The following is a 20,813-nucleotide window of genomic DNA, read 5'->3' as shown; positions in this document are numbered from 1 at the left end:
TTTTTACGTGGTTGGGGCATTAATGAGTCTTAGTCCACGAGTCTTTTTTATTTATGAGAGTATTTATTACAGAGAATGTTCTTGGTAGTTTTCTCTCTCTTATTCTCATAAACCCAGAATTCTCGACCCCCGTCTTAGTGTGTTTGGGGGGTATTTATAGTGTTTTTCTAAGGTGATCCCTAGAATCGAACTACTTGTCTTTCTGTGTAGTTTCAGTAGGGACACATATTCCTAGCAGATACAAAATGGGAAATACATGACCTATACCATAGGTATCTTAGGGGTTAGGTGGATATAATCATTTATCCCTTCTTGATTGACGTGATCCCTCATAAAGTAGTCGTCACTAGGCTTATTAATCATAACGTAATAGCTGCAGCAGAGGGGTTACGCCGTCAGACTTATTGCTTATGGCAGTTCCAATACGTCATCTCCCATGCGGCATTAAATGCGAGGTGACTGTTCAAATGGAGTCTGGTACCTCCTGGAGGTCTCTTACCATAGCTCTATCCTCCGGGAGTATGTGGAGCTCTCATATCTTCTCCGAGAGGTATTTTCTTGTTGATACTCTTGATCCAAAAAGACTTAGTTGATTTATCTCAGAGTCATATTTTTCAGATCCACGTGTCGTAGTCGCATTGGTCCACGTATTTTGGGAAAAATTAAGGGCAACACAAGTGTTGTACATAATCTGAACTTCTTCCCACTTTGAAAAATGATAATGTCATTTTTTTCAACAAATGGAACAGAAGATGGAGAATTTTCGCTAAAAAGAAAATATGTCCAATTAATTTTAAAAAAAATGAACTAAAGATATATACATATAATAAATACGCAAACAATTTACCACTTCATGTTCATGCCTTTCGAATACCACTCCAAGAATGCATCAACTACTTCCTTTAAAGGCATAGCTTCAAAATCACTATCAAATGGAAAGTTGCCTGAGAAACAATTTATCTTCTTTTCTGGTGTCAAAAATGTTGGAGAAATATCAACATAATTTGGATGGGAGTCGATTGGAGGATAACTATTGGGATGTATATCATTTCCTTTGATTACAGTTGTTTCAACAAGTGTTGAAAACGAAGGTGGTGAAGCAATAATTGTTGGTGGAATTTCTGAACTTGAAGAATGATAGACAGAAGTCATGTCCTCGTTGCTCGCAATCAAAAAATACGACTTTTATACTTTTTTTATCTTCATTAGATCTTTTTCTCTTAGGAATTTTTGTTCGCTTTTGATAAAAGAATTTATTGTCATCCTACATATGTAAAATTTATGTTAGTCATATATCATTAAAAAGAAAATAGAAAAAAAATTGAAAACACATAAAAGATGCATAAAGGTAAATGAAAATGAATTGTTTATACTTGTATGTCAGTTTTTAAAATTGATATAGAAGGAGCCACACAATCTGGACTGCGAAGAACGATTCTCCCGGATTTTAAATCATTGATACACTCCTCCAAGTCCCTTTGTGCAGCCAATTCTTTCTCTTCCACTTTAGTTCTTTCTTTGTCCTTCTCTTGTTGATTACACAATGCTCGGAGAAGATCTTCAACATGTTTGGCATCATCTTTCATTCCAACGAGATTATTAATATTTTCACGAAACTCATCTAATTTTTTTTCAAAAATAGAAATTTCTTTCCTACGCTCAGAATACTCTATCTTGTTCTCAGAAAGCTCCTTCCTATTCTCAGAAAGCTCCTTTCTATTCTCAGAAAGCTCTTTCCTATTATCAGCGACTTCCTTTATATTCTCAGTAATTTCCTCTTAAAAATATAAGAGGAAAGATAGATATATAAAAATGTTAAAATATTTATGTAGATAACAATAATAAAAACAAGAAAACAAAATTAAAGATCAAATTTAATATCCAGACAAATTAAAACACACCTTATAAAAACACATTCTTCATTAGTACTAAATGTTGTATTTTTAGCAGCACTCTTTGGCATAATCTATACTAAACTTTTATTAGAGACAAATAAAATTAAATAAAATTTAGTTGCACAATTTTTGATAAGGTGCCTGATTTTATTACCTTGGAAAAAGTCAGTCCCTTTTGATAAGGTGTTGATGATTTCCTTTTTTTGTACTTCGTGCTATACTTTCTCGCCATACCTTGCACTTGAACGACAAATACAACCATGTCATAAAAAATTATATTTCATGTAAGTTTCATATGTATTGAAGTGTACTACAACTTCATATGGCAAACAATCCATCTAATAACCACAAAAACTTAACAAAAATTTATATTACTTCTACACATGTAAAAGTCTTAAAATGCAAAATTAATGTTTCAATTTTGGCTGACTGGCCTAAAGGTTAGAAAGTTTCAATTTTTTCAATTGTTGTTGAAATAGTTTATATTGTTTGTTCCTATGTCATTGTTTGTATCTAGCTAATTTTTCAATTGTTGTTTACCTAAAGAAACACATATTTTTTACCTTATTTTAAGGCACGCTGCTTACCTAATATTGGATGACTTTTTAGGTAAACATCATTTCTTAAAAAAGGTAAACAACATGCCTTAATTTAGGTAAACAACGTGACTAAATAAGGCATGTCGTTTACCGTATTTTAGGCACGTTGTTTATCTAATAAGGCGTGTCGTTTACCGTAGACATGCCTTATTTGGTCGCATTGTTTACTTAAATTAAGGCATGTCATTGACCTTATTTTAAAGTAGTAATCATTGTTTACTTTATTTAAGACATGTTGTTTACCTTATTTTAAGCATGTTGTTTACCTAAATTAACACAAATTGTTTACCATCCCATTTATGCTCATTTAACTGAATGCATTTCTATTCCCATGAATATATACAAATTTAATAATACAATAATAATTATTAAACAATTTTAATTACTATTTTTCTTTTTTTTCTTTGAAAAGATTTTATTACTATTTTGAACGGTCATAAGTAATCATGATATCAATTACCACCAATTTTGATATGTATATATAGACATATATGGGGTAGATACTAAGGATTGTTTAGGGATAATGGATTGTAGATTCTTCAAATAAAAAAAAAACTGTGGTGTTGCATTTTTTTTTCTTTTATATATATATTTTTTATTAAATTATGAAATTATTGTAAGAGTGTTATTATCCAAAATAAATGAATTTAATGTTGATGATGATCCAACAAAATAATTATCAATTAATATTATTTATGTTGAATTTTATTGTGTGCAGCAATTGAGTTCAGTGAGAGGTTGAGTTGCTTTGGGATAGCAACAAGCTTAATCATATAGTTAACAAAAGTAATGCATAAAGATCTTAAGACAGAACCTATGGTTAGAGAGGAATCTGATATGATTGGGGAAGTGGGTTTTTGGAATGAAGTTGAAGCTAGACATTTGTTGGTTAAATTGATCAAAGACATGGCTCAAGAGATATAGGTGGAGAGACCACTAGTAGGGCAATGCCTTCCTCTTTGGAATGAACTTAGAGCAAAAGTGAAAGACTGGTGCTCCAAGTTTCACATTAGTGAAGGGCCAGTGGAGAGGATTATTGAAAAAATGTTCAAGAAGAATTATCATTTACCTTGGGCTGTAGCATACATACTCGATCCCCTTTACTTGATCAGAGACACTAGTGGTAAATACCTTCCTCCATTCAAGTGTTTGACTACTAATCAGGAGAAAGAAGTGAACAAGCTCATAACAAGGCTTGTATCAAGGGAGGAGGCTCATGTCGCTTTGATGGAGCTCATGAAATGGAGAACAAAAGGGCTCGATCCTGTGTATGCTTGGGCGGTACAAATGAAAGAGAGAGACCCGGTAACGGGCAAGATGAGGGCTGCTAATCCACTGAGTAGTAGGCTTGTGTGGGAAACTTATCTCACTGAATTCTACACACTAGGAAAAGTTGCAGTTAGGCTCATCTTTCTCCATGCTACTTCATGTGGATTCAAATGCAATTGGTCATTGTTGAGATGGGTTTTTGCTCATGGACATTCAAGGGTTGGTATGGAAAAGGCACAAAAGTTAATTTCATTGCAGCTCATTCTAAGCTTGAGAGGAGAGATTTCTTAAGTGATGAAGATAAGGACGCAGAGCTATTGGCCTGCAAACGGTGAGGATGATGTGTTAGACTTTTATTTGGGCTTACATTAAATTTTATTGGTTTTATTAAAACTTGGGTTGATTGGATAGTTCTTTGCTGTGTTAGCCCATGTTGTTGGTGATCAATTGTTAATGGGCTTAGCATCTGTGAGTAAAGTCTAGGTGAAGCAGAAGTGTGGGCTTTTCTAGTTGACTGAAGCCTTTGATGAGCGGAGCCCGGCCCAACTAGGGTTTTGTAGCTAAGTCCCCTCCCTAACTCTATAAATACATATTGTCTCATCACAATTGTATACCTTTTGATAATCGAGGGAAAATAAGCGCACGATTTAGAGATCTAGGGAGGAAGACTTAGTTGATAGTATTGCACTATCAAATTGGAGTAAGCTATTCTTGTGGATCAATCAGAGATAATTGCTATGGATCAATCAGGTACACATACTCAATTATCATATACTACTATTGTGTTCTATGTTATATACAAATAGATCTTGGGTTAATTGTTAATTTATATAACATGTGGTATCAGATTGCCTATTGTATATGATTTAGAACCTATAATTAGTATAATTAATTTGTATATATTAATTATCCATAATTTCATATTAATTTCGTTATTATTTTATGTGTAATTTTTTGTTTATAAATCTTAAAACTTTAGGGATTTTATTGATCTTTAAATTCTCTTTCAATTGATATATTATGTGTTTGAATTCATAGTCTATATTAAGAGAATTTTAATTTTAAAGTTTTAGGGTTTATATGATTATAATGTGAAATTATAATTGTGTATTTTGATTTTATGGTTTTTAATCTAAAATTGATTATAGATATCTCATTATTAATTGTTTATGAATGTTCTTAAATGATTAATTTTGTATTGTAATTAAGATTGATATTCCAAATTTTTTTTTTATGCTCTTTATTTTTTGGATCGCTTTTCTTTAGATCTATTGTTTTTTAGTCTTTAATACCCGAAATTAGTAGCATAGATCAATTAGAAATTCAATCCCGAGCAAAACCCATCCAAATTCCGGTGTTTTCGTCGAGTTTTTGGCGGGAAAAACACGACCGGACCGTCGGAAGAGAACGGGTCGCGTGACCGCTTCTTGGACCGGCGGGAGGTTGAAGACAACTCCCGGCCCAGCGAAGCCCACTCGCGCGGGCGGCGCGTGGGGGCGCGTGGGGCGGGCGGGAGGTCCGTTTTTCGACGTTTTTTTCAGCGTTATTAGAATTTAATTTCTGATTTTTCTATGATTTTTAATTAATTTTTTGACTCCGTTTAATAATTATTATTATTTTAATGATAATTATGCAGTTAAAAAATTATTAAAAATAATTTTTGATGATTTTTCAAAATCCATAAATCATAGAAAATTTTTTGAGTTTCTTCTCGTTCCATAAAACATAGTCACTCTCTTATTTAATTTGTTTTGACTATGTAGTCTCCACCAATTTTCTTATATTCACATCTTTTGATTAATTGTTGTTCTAAAGTTATAAAACTTGATTATTTGATATAAAAATAATGTGTTATGGTGGACACTTTATTTTTTTTATTATCAATATAATAAAAGCAATTATATATCTCTTTTGGAAATTTGGTTGAAAATTATTAATTTTCAATGATTGTTTTATCACCAAATTTCACATGTTGAAGAAAATATTATATTTTTGGTTGACTATATGTGTAATTACTTGCCCAAAGGTAGTATTTACATATATTAGTTCACATTCCATGAAGTGAGTTAATATTAAATGTATATATTTTAATTATTTGCCCAAAGGTAATAATTTAAATATATAAATTTATTATTATTTTTTGCTTGAATTAATACATATTTTTTAAGAAATTTATTTGCCCAAAGGTAATAAAATTCTTAAATGATATGTATATTTTCTTTGTTGTTAACTTCATGAAGGTAGATCATGTGTGTGTTATATTCTCACCCCAAAGGGGAGTTTATAATGACCAGTTGATTCTACAATATTTTCTAATACATTGCTCATATTGCTTATTCAAGTTTTAATTTTTGAATTTTTCAGGTCTCCTTTTGTGAACAACAATAATGCTTCCATCCATATTTTGAATGCTTCCAACTACAAGACATGGAAACGAGATGTGGAATTTACTTTAGGCATAATGGATATGGACTTGTGCCTACGAGAAGAAAAACCTGTGAACTTGCGACTCGGTACTGCAGTGAGAGAACTCATCATGCACAATGGAAAAAGTCAAGTCGTCTCGGTCTTCTTACTATGAAAAGATCCATTCACGAACATCTATTGAGTGGTTTGCCGAGACACTACAAATGCCAAAAGAGTTTTTCAATCTTTGTAGAAAAATTATACGACAGTGAAAACGGCGGAAAATGTTGGACATCTTATGGATGAAATGACAACCATTAAGTATGATGAATTAAAAGGAGTGCGTGATTTTATTCGAAATTGGTGAATGTTCGGTCCCGAGTTGAAAGATCATAATAGTCCTCTTCCTGACTCTTTCATTATTCATCGAGCTCTTCATGCTCTTCCTGCCTCTTTCAACCTAATCAAGACAGCCTACAACACTTACAATCAAACATGGACTATCAGCGACCTAATTTCTCAGTGTGTAGCTGAAGAAAGCAAGCTTAAAAGGGAGAAAAATGAATCTGCTAACTATGTTTCTCACCTCGAAGCCAAACAAAGGAAAGGAAAATTCAAGAATAAAAATGATGGTGCTACTAAACGGAGAATGGTAATGGTAAGGAGCATAAGAATAAACGAGAAGAATAACAACGGAAAGTCCAAATACTCTAATGTGAAGTGTTACTTTTGTGAAAAATTGGGGCATCGGAGAACGGTACATCACAAATTTAAGACTTGGTTAGAAAAGAAGCAAGCACGATCGGGTAATCCATTGGCATGTGTTTGTTTTGAATCTAATCTAGTTGATGTTCCTATTGATTCTTGGTGGTTAGACGGTGGTGCTCTTGTTCATGTTGCGCTTCCTTACGGGGGCTAAGGGATCTCGGGAAGCCAAGTGAGAGGGAGTCCAAGCTTAAAGTGGGCAATGATGTTGGAGTTGACGTTATCTATGTTGGAACATTTATTCTTGAATTACGAGTCTCGTGATAAGATTATTACGAACAATACTTTTTATGTTCCTACTTTTAAAAGGAATTTAGTTTCGCTTCCGCTTTTGGTTAAACAAGGATATTCTTTTCATTTTGCAAATGATAATGTTGACATTATGCTTGACTCTCGAATTATTGGAAATTGCTTTTATTCGATGGTCTTTACAAGTTGTCATTGGCTCCTTTAGATTCCTCTTTTAATGTTGTGAATCTTGTGGGTAAAAGACCTCATATTAAGGAAACATCCTTATTGTTATGGCACAAAAGATTGGGTCATATTTCCGGAAGAAAGGGTTGATCGTTTAATTAAGTACGAAATACTTCCTCCTCTTGATGCTTCGATTGGGATACTTGTGTTGATTGTACTCGTGGAAAATTGACTAAAACAAGAAAGAAGGCGCAAGCCGTGATCAATCTTTATTGGAAATTATCCACACGGACATCGATGGTCCTTATTCCACCACGTTGTGCGAAATAAGTATTTTATCACTTTTATTGATGATTTTTCTCGTTATGGATTCACCTATTTAATTAAAGAAAAATGCGACGCCCTTGATAAACTCAAAATTTTTCGAAATGAGGTTGAGAAACAATTAGGAAGAGTCATCAAAGTTGTTCATTCGATCGTGGAGGAGAATATTATGGTCGTTATACGGAATGCGGACAACACATGGGGCTTTTTGCGAGTACTTACAAGAAAATGGTATAGTTGCTCAATACACTATGCACTGGTTCACTGAGCAAAATGGCGTTCTTTGAAAGGAGAAATCGCACTCTCATGGATATGGTTAGAAGTATGATGAGTAGAACAAATCTTCCGGAAGTTTTTATGGGGTGAAGCACTTATATTTGCGCAACTTATATTTTAAATCGTGTTCCCGGTAAATGCTGTTCCCACGAGACCCCTTTTGAGTTGTGGAGTGGGCGGAAGCCTAGTCTTAATCATCTTCGTCTATGGGGTTGTCCGAGTGAAGTAAAGATTTATGATCCTAATTTGAAAAAGTTAGATCGAGAACAAATCGGCATTATTTCATTGGTTATCCAATGCCCTCGAAAGGCTATCGCTTTTCTTGTCCCACTCGTGGTACGCGAATTGTTGAATCTCGAATTGCTAAATTTACGGAATTTGATGTTCTTTGAAAAATTCCTTCAACATCTCTTGAAATGGGGAGTCCTCTAAAGGAATTTGTATTCCTATGTCATTTTCAAGAGATGATAATAGTAGTCTCCATCCTACTCCGAGTTGGTAATGCTCCCATTGTTGATGAATATATTGCTCCGATATCGAAGATGATGAAGGTCCTATTATTGATGAAGGGCCTATTAATGATGAAGCTCCTATTGTTAATGAGAATCCTGTTATTGAAGAAATTCCAGGTTGTGGAAGATGTTATTCAAAACAATGATCAACAAAGAGAAGTTATTCCGGAGAAGTACCTCCTCTACAGAAGATCTCGAGACAAAAGAAGTCAACAAAGTGTCATGATAATTTTGTTTATCTTGGAGAAGGAGAATATGATATTGATCATTTTGTGGATCTGTCACTTTTAGTGAAGCACTTAATAGTCCACAATCTTCAAAATGGTTAGCGACTACGGATGATGAGATCGACTCCATGAAGAAAAATGGTGTATGGGAGCTAGTTTTATTACGATGGTTTTAAACCAATAGGTTGTAAGTGGATTTTAAAGGCTAAAAGGGATAAAAAGGGACGATTGAAAGGTTTAAAGCGCGTTTAGTGGCTAAAGGCTTTACTCAAAAGAGAAGGTATTGATTATACTTGAAACTTTCTCACTGTTTCCACTTAAAGATTCATTCGGAATTATTATGGCCTTAGTTGCACATTTTGATTTAGAGTTGCATCAAATGGATGTTAAAGCGCTTTTCGAATGGAGAATTGAATGAGGAAGTCTATATGTCTCAACTTTGAAGGCTACAAGGAGAATGGAAAAGAACACTTAGTTTGCAAGTTGAAACGATCCATTTATGGTCTCGAACGGGCATCTCGCCGGTGGTACTTGAAGTTTGACAAGGTTGTGACATCGTTTGGTTTCGTAGAGAACAAGTTTGATCGGTGTATTTATATGAAGATCAGTGGGAGTCGTTATATTTTTCTTGTTCTTTATGTAGATGACATTTTACTTGCAGCGGTGATTTGTCACTACTAAATGAGACCAAAAATTTTCTGTCTTCCAATTTTGATATGAAAGATCTTGGAGAGGCATCCTATGTTTTGGGGATTGAGATCCATCGTGACGGGGAATCGAAAAGTTCTTGGCTTATCTCAAGAAGCTTACATTAATCGTGTGCTCAAAAGGTTCAACATGGATTTATGTAAAGTTTGGTTACATTCCTATTCGAAAGGGGACAAGTTCAACTAGCGGCAATGTCTAAGAACGACTTGGAAAGAGGAGCAATGAAGACCATCCCTTATGCAAGTGGAGTAGGGAGTTTGATGTATGCTCGGGTTTGCACTCGACACGACATAGCTTTCGTAGTAAATGTTCTTGGGAGATATTTATCGATCCTGGCCTTGATCATTGGGTTGCGGCCCGAAAGTTTTGAGATATTTGCGAAAGAACGAAGAGTTTTATGCTTGTGTATAAGCATGTTGACAATCTTCGAGTTGTTGGTTATTGAGATTCAGATTTTGGTGGTTGTGTAGATGATTTAAAAGTCAACTTACGGCTATATTTTCACCTTGGCGAGTCTTTGCTATTTCTTGGAAGAGTGTCAAACGGACTTTGATCACGTCATCTACTATGTATCTTTGAGTTTGTTGCATGTTATGGGGCATCTTTGCAAGCTTTGTGTTGAAGAATTTTATTTCGGAGATACGAGTGGTTGATTCTATTTCCACACCTATGCTAATCTATTGTGATAATGATCTTAACTGCTGTTTTCTTTTCAAAGAATAACAAGATTAGTAGTGCTTAAACATATGGAAATAAAGTATCTCAGCATCGGGGAGACTTGGTCAAGAAAGGAGACATTGTTATTGAAAATTGCAAGGCAGGAGTCGATGTTAGGCGAATCCTCTAACCAACCAAGGGTTAAGTGCCGTCTTTGTTTAATAAACATGTTGTTAATATGGGCATTTTAGAATCTTTTGATCTTTTGGGTTAGTGGGAGTTTTGTTTTTGTTTGTTTTTAGAAATTATTATTTATAATTTTACTGAATAAAGTTATGAACTACATTTTATGTTTCAATATTTTTTATTATTGAATGGATATGTTTTCAATTATGTTTTGTTATATTCTCGAGAATGATTGAATTGAAAGCATGTGGTTCATATTGTTGTGATCATTGTCTATTAAATTTATTTGCTTATTGACAATGATATGTTGTTGGCTTAATTATTTAAGCAAGTTTAGTGACACTTACTTATTTTAAGTGGTGTATGTTTAATTTCAGTGGCTTATTTATTAAGCATCACGGTATCAGTGAAATTGAGGACTGATAAGGATATTTTGGTATTTTTAAATTGATCACATGTTGAACATAATTCCTTACCACACTCTTTAGACTTATTGACCATGTCGATTTAATACTTTGGTATTTGTGATTATGAATGTCTTTTGTTGAGTTAAAAACAATATGACTGTCATAGTTCATTATCAAAGGTTGAATTGGGCAGGTATGTTGAGATCTTTATCGGAGAACTATCATTTTTTAAAGTGGCCACAAATGTTTTCTTGTTGTTCAACCCATGAGTCGTTTTCAAACAAAATTATTTTGATATATAATATATATGTATTAAAATCAATGTAGCCCAAGTGGGAGAATGTTAGACTTTTATTTGGGCTTACATTAAATTTTATTGGTTTTATTAAAACTTGGGTTGATTGGATAGTTCTTTGCTGTGTTAGCCCATGTTGTTGGTGATCAATTGTTAATGGGCTTAGCATCTGTGAGTAAAGTCTAGGTGAAGCAGACGTGTGGGCTTTTCTAGTTGGTAAAAGCCTTTGATGAGCGGACCCGGCTGACTAGGGTTTTGTAGCTAAGTCCCACTCCTAACCTACATAAATACATATTGTCTCATCACAATTGTATACCTTTTGATAATCGAGAGAAAATAAGCGCTTCGATTTAGAGATCTAGGGAGGAAGACTTAGTTGATAGTATTGCACTATCAAATTGGAGTAACTGCTGTGGATCAATCAGAGATAATTGCTATGGATCAATCAGGTACACATACTCAATTATCATATACTACTATTGTGTTCTATGTTATATACAAATAGATCTTGGGTTAATTGTTAATTTATATAACATGATGTACTAAATGATGTTCTTGTTGATACATCCTCAGTGTGACATTTGATTTCTTTTTTATTTTTTCACTCCTTGAAGTAGAAATTTTTAATTTTGTAGGATTTATTGAATTCTTTCCTCTACTTTTTCTCATTTTTAAGTTGTACCTTATTTACTTACTCTAGACATTTAAATATTCATTGATAGGAGATTAAGTCTCTTATGGATTTAAGCAACTGCCCCCCATTTTCACCTTAGCCTGATTTTCAATTTTTTTGGGTTTGAAGGAAAAGAAAATCTTTTTTTTTCTTTTTTGTGAAGATAAAGGATGTTGCATATATAGAAGTAGACCAAAATATGTTGTAAAATTTTGTACCTTAATTTCTAAAGGGAAATTTCTATATTTAAAAAACTTATTTTTTTTTTAAACAAAAAAATTTTACACTACAAAAAATATGACACTTTTTTTAAAATCCCAAAAATACCCCCCTCATAACTCAAACCCTTTCTATCACCTCCCTCAAACTCTCTGCATCTCTCTCTCGCACACTCTCGGACCACCATGGCTGACCGCACCACCAGCCCCCTCTCTCGGACCACCACGGCTCACCTCCACCACCTCCGACCCAGCCACCCTCTCTCGGACCCAGCCCCCCTCTCTCGGACCCAACCCCACTCTCTCTCTTCCTCTCTTTGAAATCGAAAACAAAAAAAAGGCCCAGGTCCGATGGTCGTCAGACCCCATGGTCCGACCATCGGACCCACCTCTCTCTTTGTCTCTCTCAAACCGAATGAAAAAAAAGGCCCAAGTCGGACCCCATGGTCCGACCATCGGACGTGGGCCTTTTTTTTGTTTTCGATTTCAGAGAGAGGAAGAGAGAGAGTGGGGCTAGGTCCGAAAGAGGGGGGCTGGGTCCGAGAGAGGGTGGCTGGATTGGAGGTGGTGGAGGTGAGCCGTGGTGGTCCAAGAGAGGGGGCTGGTGGTGCGGTCAGCCGTGGTGGTCCGAGAGTGCGCGAGAGAGAGATGCAGAGAGTTTGAGGGAGCAGAGAGAAAGGGTTTGAGTTATGAAGGAGGTATTTTTGGGGTTTTGAAAAAAGAGTCATATTTTTTGTGGTGTAAAATGTATTGGTTTAAGAAAAAATTAAATTTTTTAAGTATAGAAAATCAAATTTCCCTTTCTAAATAATATTTTATAAAGGGGAAGGTTTTTTTATATCTCCTTTGTTTTCAGCATACAATATTATTTTGTTTACTCATCTTTCTTTTTTCATTCTTCTTGTTTAGTTATATCAGACTATAATTTGGTAAACACTTTTAAGAAAATAAATTTCTTGTTTGTAGTACTGTCACTATACTTGCCTCATTTATTGCTGCCCAATTGATTCAACACATATATATATTTTAAAAGATTCTGTTCTTGAAGTGATTTGCAACCAAATATATCAAGTCCAAAAACATTTACTGTTCTCTTTGACTTCATCTTAAGGGTGACAATGTCAAAACTATTTTATGAAGTACTTAACCATCTTATTAGTTTTCATTTTCTGCTCATCCTATGAAGAATTAATCAGAGGAAGTACTTTTTAGTTTATTTAAAGGGTATTTGGTTCTTTTCTTGCTCTTCTTTTAAAGATTAGTATGAAATAGATTTTTCAGTAATGTTAAACACTAGTTGAGTAAAACTTCATTATGTGCTTGAAGACTACAATTTTTATATTATATGTATAATTAATTAATTTCAAGATAAGCCGACTCTCCGTAACAGATAGTATTTTAAATGTGATTTAGGTAATTTATTAAGGCATTTACTCAAACACATAAAAGGCATGAGTACATCCATTAATGATTGGATGCTTCTATCAATATTAAAATTCCTACAAGAGCTAAAACTTGAATGAAAACTAAACAAAAAGGTGAATAGAAAAGATAAAAAACTTCTCACATACCTGAAATGATGAAATTAGAGAGTGAAGAGTTGTAGTCTAAAAATTGGCATCAAGAAGGAAGAGCAAGGTGTTGCACCTCAAACTTTTATATCTAGAAGAAAAATATCATTTGCATATATACGAATTTGTATAGCTCACCTAATCATTATTGTGGCAATGATACCCAAAATCTTGGGACCAAAAAAATTGAAACATATTAAAAGTTTTCATATTACAAACTTACATGGCTGGTGTTGATGAGTGAGAAATGGGAGAGCAACTACTAGGCGTTGAAGGATAAATGAATATGGGGGAAGTCATCAACTTGGCGTAAGGCAGAGGGAAAGGGAATATGATAGGGTTTAAGGCATTTCATCAAAAATAACTAAAGTTTTTTTTGTTTGTCAAATATTTTGCTTAATTATTAAATTGGGTCCTATTTATCAAACAATTGATTTTTAAACTACATTTGTTGTCAAAAAAAAAAAATAATAGAAGACTAGGAAAGAATTATATATATTATTGGGACTCAATCTCTTTTTAATTTCTTTTTTTTCAACATAAAAAATAAATAGTAAATAATAAAAACTTAAGTTAACTGAAAAAAAAAAACAAAATATTTTTTCAGTTTAATTTTCTAAAATAAATTTTATATTTTTATTGAATTTTTAATTAATATTCGTTATTTTTAAAATATGAATTTGTAAGTATAAATAAAATTAAATTTAGAAATATTTTGCCGTTGTAGCATAAACGACCCAAAGAAAGATATTTTACCTACACTTTAAGTCTTAACAAAATCTAGGCTTATCATCAAATCATGCATAAACTTTTTCTTACATTTAATCAAATAGTAGAAGAAGTGAAAGAAATTATACTATTATAATGTAGTAATTATGTAACAACACTAATAACGAACAAAACCCATAATAAAATATTAGATTGGGAATAGGCATCGATGTTAACTAATATAGATATGAACACCAATATCATTGAAAAAGATAACAATGAGTCCAAAAAACACATTTTAGGATGGTAGTTCACCATTTTAATGATAAATTATGTTTTAGATTACTTTATTTAAGACATTTAGTTTACCTAAAATGACATGTTTACCTTAATTTAAGATAAGTAATTTACTATTTTAATGAAAAATTAAGGCACCAATTTTACCAAAATATAATAATAAAAACGATTGAAAAAAAAAAAAACTTAAAAAGAAAAATTTGAAATTTAAGCTAATTTTCAAAAAAATTAAAAGAAAATAATTTCACAGAACTAAAAAAAACTTAAGCTAAATAATATGTTATTTACCTTATTTTAAAATAGTGGTTTACCATATTAATGATAAATTATATTTTTGAATTACTTTCTCTTATGCACTTAATTTACTCAAACATGTTGTTTACCTTACTTTAGGATGGGAGTTTACCATTTTAATGATAAATACATTTTGAATTACCTTATTTAAGTCACTAAATTTACTTAAAAAGGACATGTTAACCGTAATTTCAAGCAAACATTTATTTGCTGAATTTGCTCAATTTTACAAAAGAAATCCATCTTGGTAATGCCAATAAGGCAATCCTATAATATAATGCATTTTTCTCAATCTCACAGATGCACCAATTAGTTAGATAATAATTAAGAACAAATGAGGTTTTGATTCATTAGCAGAACCACACATCATACAATTCGTATCAAGACAAAATTTATACTTCAAGAACCAGTTTTTAGTTTGAAGCCGCCCAAAGGGCGTAGCAAGCCAATGAATAAAATGATGCTTTGACAAAAAAAAATTACCTTGAGATAATGCAATATTTAATTGAGAGAAATTGATTCAGATCTATTTAATTTTTAAATATTTTTTTAGTAAGTCCACCAATTCGCTTCTAAAAGGTAAACATTATGAATTCACACCCATAAATAGAACTATAACATTAAGTTAGATAGGATCAAACTAATTATAATAGATACAAAGAAAGTGGGGAAAATAAAATTGAACTATAAAATTAAAATAAGGCACTAAGTTTTTTTTTTTTTTTTTTTTTTGATCAAAGGAGAAGGATTCTCATTAATCAACAAGTAAGTTTCAAACAAAGCCCCACAATAAAACAGAGGCTCGGGCAGCAGCCAAAAAATCAAGTTAACAGCCTACTCATTAGCCTTTGGCTATTGGAGTCAATCCTCCTTTGTCTATAGCTATACAATCTATACTTTACAATTCTTTTTATTCTCCTTGACTATATGACTAATCGTGTAAGAGCTATTATCATGTGTACATTTGTTTCTATATAGCCAAATATGGTAGACAACTGCAATAAGCAGCAAGACACTGAGTTTACCAAAATATAATAATAAAAACTTAATTTGATTGTAAAAAAAAGCAAACAAAAAAATGTGTCATTTAACAACAAAGAATTTGTTTAGACAATGACTCGTAGAAAATAAATTATATTAAAGCATTAAAAATAGAAATCACTATTTTTTTGCAAAATTGTTATCTTGTATTACTCAATTGGTTTTAGTAAGCCTTGAATGTCATTCAATCAAGTAGCTATTCCAAAGCAACTGTGTTAAGCATTCCTTAGGTATATAACAAAAAAATGAAACTAATATTAAGAAACTATAAAAATGGTTAAAACTAAGAAGTTGTACTTTTTTTTTTTAATAAAGAAGTTGTACTTTTGTTCTAGAATAATTAGAAAAAAACATATATGAAGTACAAAAAAATGATGCTTGTTGAATGTTGAGTCTTTAGTGATCACGTTGTCTTGTGTCCTTTAGTTTATTTAATGGCTCAAATAGAGAAATAAGATAGCGGCTTAAGGTTGTCTTCCCATTTCTTTTACTGCGTAACACCTTTAATGTTTCACACAACGACTCATTTTCATTTTTCGAAAATAATTGAGATAAAAGATTGAAGGTTGAAATATCATCGTCGCTCTCAATTATTGTTTTTCCACATTTGTTTGCCTCTACAACGTCTTTATAATCTTCATCATTAACATGATCCATGCTTCTAGATCCCTCGTTTGCTTCATTGTCTTGTTGTCCTTCTTTCATTTGATGAATTTACATTAGAATCCTACAAATGAAAATAAGATACACATCATTATTATTTGATAGGTAAAATTATAAAACATAGCGTAATGAAATATGGCCATTTTGTAAATACTATACATACTTGCAAAATATAAGAAAACTTTGATAAAAGAATATTCAAATTGAATTAGATTCAAAAAATTTACCTGTAGAATCTCTGCAATATTAAGATCACAATCTTGATCGCTAAAAATAATATTACTAGATTTCAATTCATTTGTGCACTCTTGAAAATTCCTTTGGGCAAAAGTTTTTTTACTTTCATTTAAAATGACAAGATCTTCACCGCTTTCCTTAGCATTCTCTTTTTCTCCACAAGTTCTCTGCTTTGCACCACCATTCTCCGCTAACCATAATACAAGTTTCTCAATATTTTTGAAACTTGTCTTCAACTCGAGAAGATTTGTAAAATATTGCATAAACACATCAACTTGTTTTCTCACGGCAGCTATTTCATCTTTTAATCCACAATTTTCGTTTGTTATTTCACTAATTTTTTCTCTGATTTCAGCATTTTCTTTCTTTATTTTGACATTTTCTTCTCTAATCTCAGCATTTAATTCTTTAAGTGAAGCACTCTCTTTCATTAAATTCTGCAAACGTATAAGAGGCAAAACACAAAATCTTTTATAAATTTGTAAACCGTATGAAAATAGTAAAAGATAATAATATATGAAATAAGAAAATAAAAATATACCTTTAACAAAACAGTGTGTTCATCATTATTCATTTTTGGATTAGAAGAATTATGATTTACTTCAATCTCTTTTTCGCAAATTTGTCCTTATATCATTCATTCTTGGACTAGAAGAGTCATGATTTAATCTAATTTGCTCTGCGGTTGTACTTCTATTATCATCCACAGGAGCCCAAGGAACACAACTAATCTATGATAAAAGATAGAAGAATAGTATCATATGAAAAAAATAACTTGAAATTAAAATTAAAACAATTAATAATTGCAAGAAGAACATAGACAATATAGGAATACACACTTTATTTTTTCCAAAAACTTCTTTCCAAATTATTTTCAAGCGTGAACTACGCTGCACATTGATCATCTCTCAGTTTTTAAATTTTAGGAATGTTATTTCCAACCTTAATCACAAAAGATGAACCTAAACTTGGAAGAATTTCAAAACCCCAAACTTGAAAAGCTAACGGGAATCCACATATCTCATACCCTATTTTTTGGCGATTCAAAATAGTAGAAAGACTGTTAACTGTGTCATTGAAAGAACGACGGCCCCAAGGATAGTTTTCAAACATTTGTTCATCATCAACCAACTTCATAACAAAATTGTCTACATGACATTGGCCACGCTTATTTTGTAAAATATTATGCATAATGAAAACTTTTGTCAATTTTACAACATCATCATCATCATCATCAATTCAAGTTTTCATAAGACATTCTGCCAACTCTTTTCTGCTAATAGATTTATTGTCATATAGTACTTATTGAGTAATCAATTTGGGTGCTTAATGATATCAGAATCTGGTGGAAATTCATTGTAATTTAACCCTCTAATGATGCCAAACTCAGCAATACTGTGTTGGGTTTTATGCCCTAAATAAAACTCTTTTTCAATGTAATCCAGATTATTCTATATCAATAAAGTAACAGAAGTAATTTTTCATTCACTTGTGTATGTTTTGGTTCACTTAATCAATTGCTTGTCTATTTGATTTATAAATTCATCCAAACCCTTTTCACATACTTGAACATGTTTATTGTGTTGTCAACACAGTGGAAAATAAACATGACTATGTGAATAAAGTATTCCTAGATTTATCAGAACACTGGGTTTCACTGATATGACAATCTACAACAGAGTTTACTTACATTTGGAGAAATGTTATGTTCTTTCCAGAACATAGGTTAAAGTAAAGCTCAAGTTGGATGCATGGAGTATGCATTGGAATGGACCGATATTGAACTTTGAATTAGATTTTGAAACTTACCGTAAACATCTATTCAATTCAATATCATAAGTTGATCCTAGATCACATGATCTAAATCCTGATATGGTTAGGCTTAATTTCAAGAGTATTATTCGTGTTCTTTGATTTGTTAGTTAAGCCTAAAACTTTAGTCTGGGCAATACATACATTTTGGGAACACGGTAGTGCGATTGAGTGGGAGCGCTAACATAAATATGGAATCTATAGCTTCTATTTGGCGAATAGTAAGCAAAGGGTGATTTCCTTCGAGCTTAACCAAACGAGATAAATGATTGAGTACTCATTTCACTTAGTTGAAATATCATTTATACAGGGTTAAGTGTTTTAAGGATAAAATACATTGTAGGGTGTTACGGTAATTTAAGTCCCTTTACAGTGTAGATCATCCATATAGAGGATCATTCATCACATTAGGATTATAACAATGGATAACTAATAATGTGTCTATATGGTGGAACATATAGAGCATTCTATATACTGAGAGTGCAATTCTGAGTTCTATGTGTGGATTCAACGAAGAATTAATAAGTCAGAGAATTTAAGTGGTAAATTCTAGATCTGCTTATTGGAAGCTCGGATATATAGACCCATGGTCCCCTCACTAGTTGAGATGATATTACTTGTAGGACTCATTTAATTGATTTTAATTAATCAATTAAAAATTCTAAAGATGGACTTGTCAGTTTGAGAATTTAGCACTTATTAAGGACAAAACAGTAAATAGAGATTTTGAAGGGCATATTTATTAATTAGGAAACTTTAATTAGTTTCATTATTAATAAAATAAATGATAATATATTATTTGATAATTATTTTTAATTATTAAATAATTAGATTTATCATTAATATGGTTGAACAATGGAATTGGCAATTTTTCACAAAAAGGGAAACTATCAAGTGTAGGAAAAGGAAAGTTGGAAAAGAGGCAAGCCTTATTTCCACATGACCTAGGCCGGCCCCTTTACCTTCCTTTTCCCTTTGATTTTCTCAGTTCAAAATGTAAATCATAGCCCTTGGTGGTCTTCTATAAATAGAAGGCAAAGGCTTCAGAGTTTCATACAACTGTACAAGCTTTTCACAGCATTATTCTGAAAGAATTTTCTCTCAGAAAATTCTCTCTGAGCCGCCACCCTCTCTCTCTCTATTCCTTCACTGTTTCGAAATGTATGAGTGCTAGAGTAGTGCCCACACACATGAAGTAATACCTCAATCATAGTGAGGAAGGCTGTGTAGATTTCAGAGATAACAAAGAAGGATTATCGGGCTCAGATCTTGATTATACTCTGCTACAGAAAGGAATCAAGGGTTAGAGATCTGAGTGGGAGGAGACATATATATTCCGCTGCAATCACTGTAAGATTTCTAATACTCTTATGTGTTTAATTTCATATCGTTTTAGAAGTTCATATTTAGGTTGTTAAATCAACATACTTGTGAGTAGATCTAAGTTCCTGGTAAAATAACTTCCAACAACTGGCACCAGAGCCATGGTAATTGATTTGCTTGCAAGAAATTTGGACTTAAAACGATTTGCTTGTTTTTTGGATGGTATCATGTTGCTTTGAGTGTCATATTGATGTTTGAGTGTTGTTTGTGAATTCTGGGAAAAATGGTTACTGTTTTTATTCTGTAATTATTTTTGTTGGATAGTTTGGAAAATTCTAAGCAATTTACTTTTTTACAGAACTCGATTTCGATTTAATTTGAATTAGTTATAAATTTTTGAAAATTGGAAAAATCGGGGTGACGAGCAACTTCATCACGCGCGCGGAATGGCTGCTTGCAGCCTTCCTGCGCCGTGATTTCTCGGCCAATCACCCCAGATCCGCGCGCGGATGGCCATGCACAGCATGCCATCCGTACAGTTCATCCAATTTTCCAATTTTTTCGATTTTTCATGCTATTTCATGGAATTAAATTCCGATTTTTTTGTGTAGTTTTGTATGTTGATTTTTGTTTTTCAAATTTCAAATCTAATTATCAGAAATAAATTAATTTTAATTTTTAAAATTAATTTTAATTTTTAAAATTAATTTTAATTTTTAAAATTAATTTTAGATATTAGTGTAATTTGATTTTGAAAATAGGAAAAAATCAAGTTTTGCTTACCTTTTTCTTATTTCCTTTAAAATTTGATTATTTTATTTTTTTTAAGGTCAGATATTAATTTTTTTTGGTAACTTGACCTTAATTAAAATAAGATCACAATAATCATGATAATTTTAAAAGAGGAAATAAGGTATTTTTGTTAACTTTTAAATTTTGTTATTTTTTAATTAAATTAAATTGTAAAACAAGAAAATGGTATGTATTTACTTTTTTCTATTTTATTATTTAATTTATTAAATAACATGAAATTTAA

General features: G+C 32.1%; 1 long non-coding RNA gene and 1 pseudogene across 1 annotated transcript; one reads left to right on the top strand and one right to left on the bottom strand.

Moving 5' to 3' along the window:
• Nucleotides 1–1,339: 1,339 nt before the first annotated feature.
• On the bottom strand, nt 1,340–13,739 carry LOC133034025 (uncharacterized). Its single transcript, XR_009685996.1, has 2 exons — nt 13,403–13,739; nt 1,340–2,135 (listed from the first exon to the last, which is right to left on the bottom strand). It is a non-coding gene; the product is annotated as an uncharacterized LOC133034025 (long non-coding RNA).
• Nucleotides 3,284–4,101, top strand: LOC115720135 (uncharacterized; annotated as a pseudogene).
• Nucleotides 13,740–20,813: the final 7,074 nt, after the last annotated feature.

Source organism: Cannabis sativa, chromosome 2 (assembly GCF_029168945.1).
Source record: "Cannabis sativa cultivar Pink pepper isolate KNU-18-1 chromosome 2, ASM2916894v1, whole genome shotgun sequence".
In the NCBI taxonomy this organism is placed as follows: Eukaryota; Viridiplantae; Streptophyta; class Magnoliopsida; order Rosales; family Cannabaceae; genus Cannabis; species Cannabis sativa.
The sequence above is the reverse complement of the archived record's forward strand: the minus strand, read 5'-3'. Positions and strand labels throughout refer to the sequence as shown.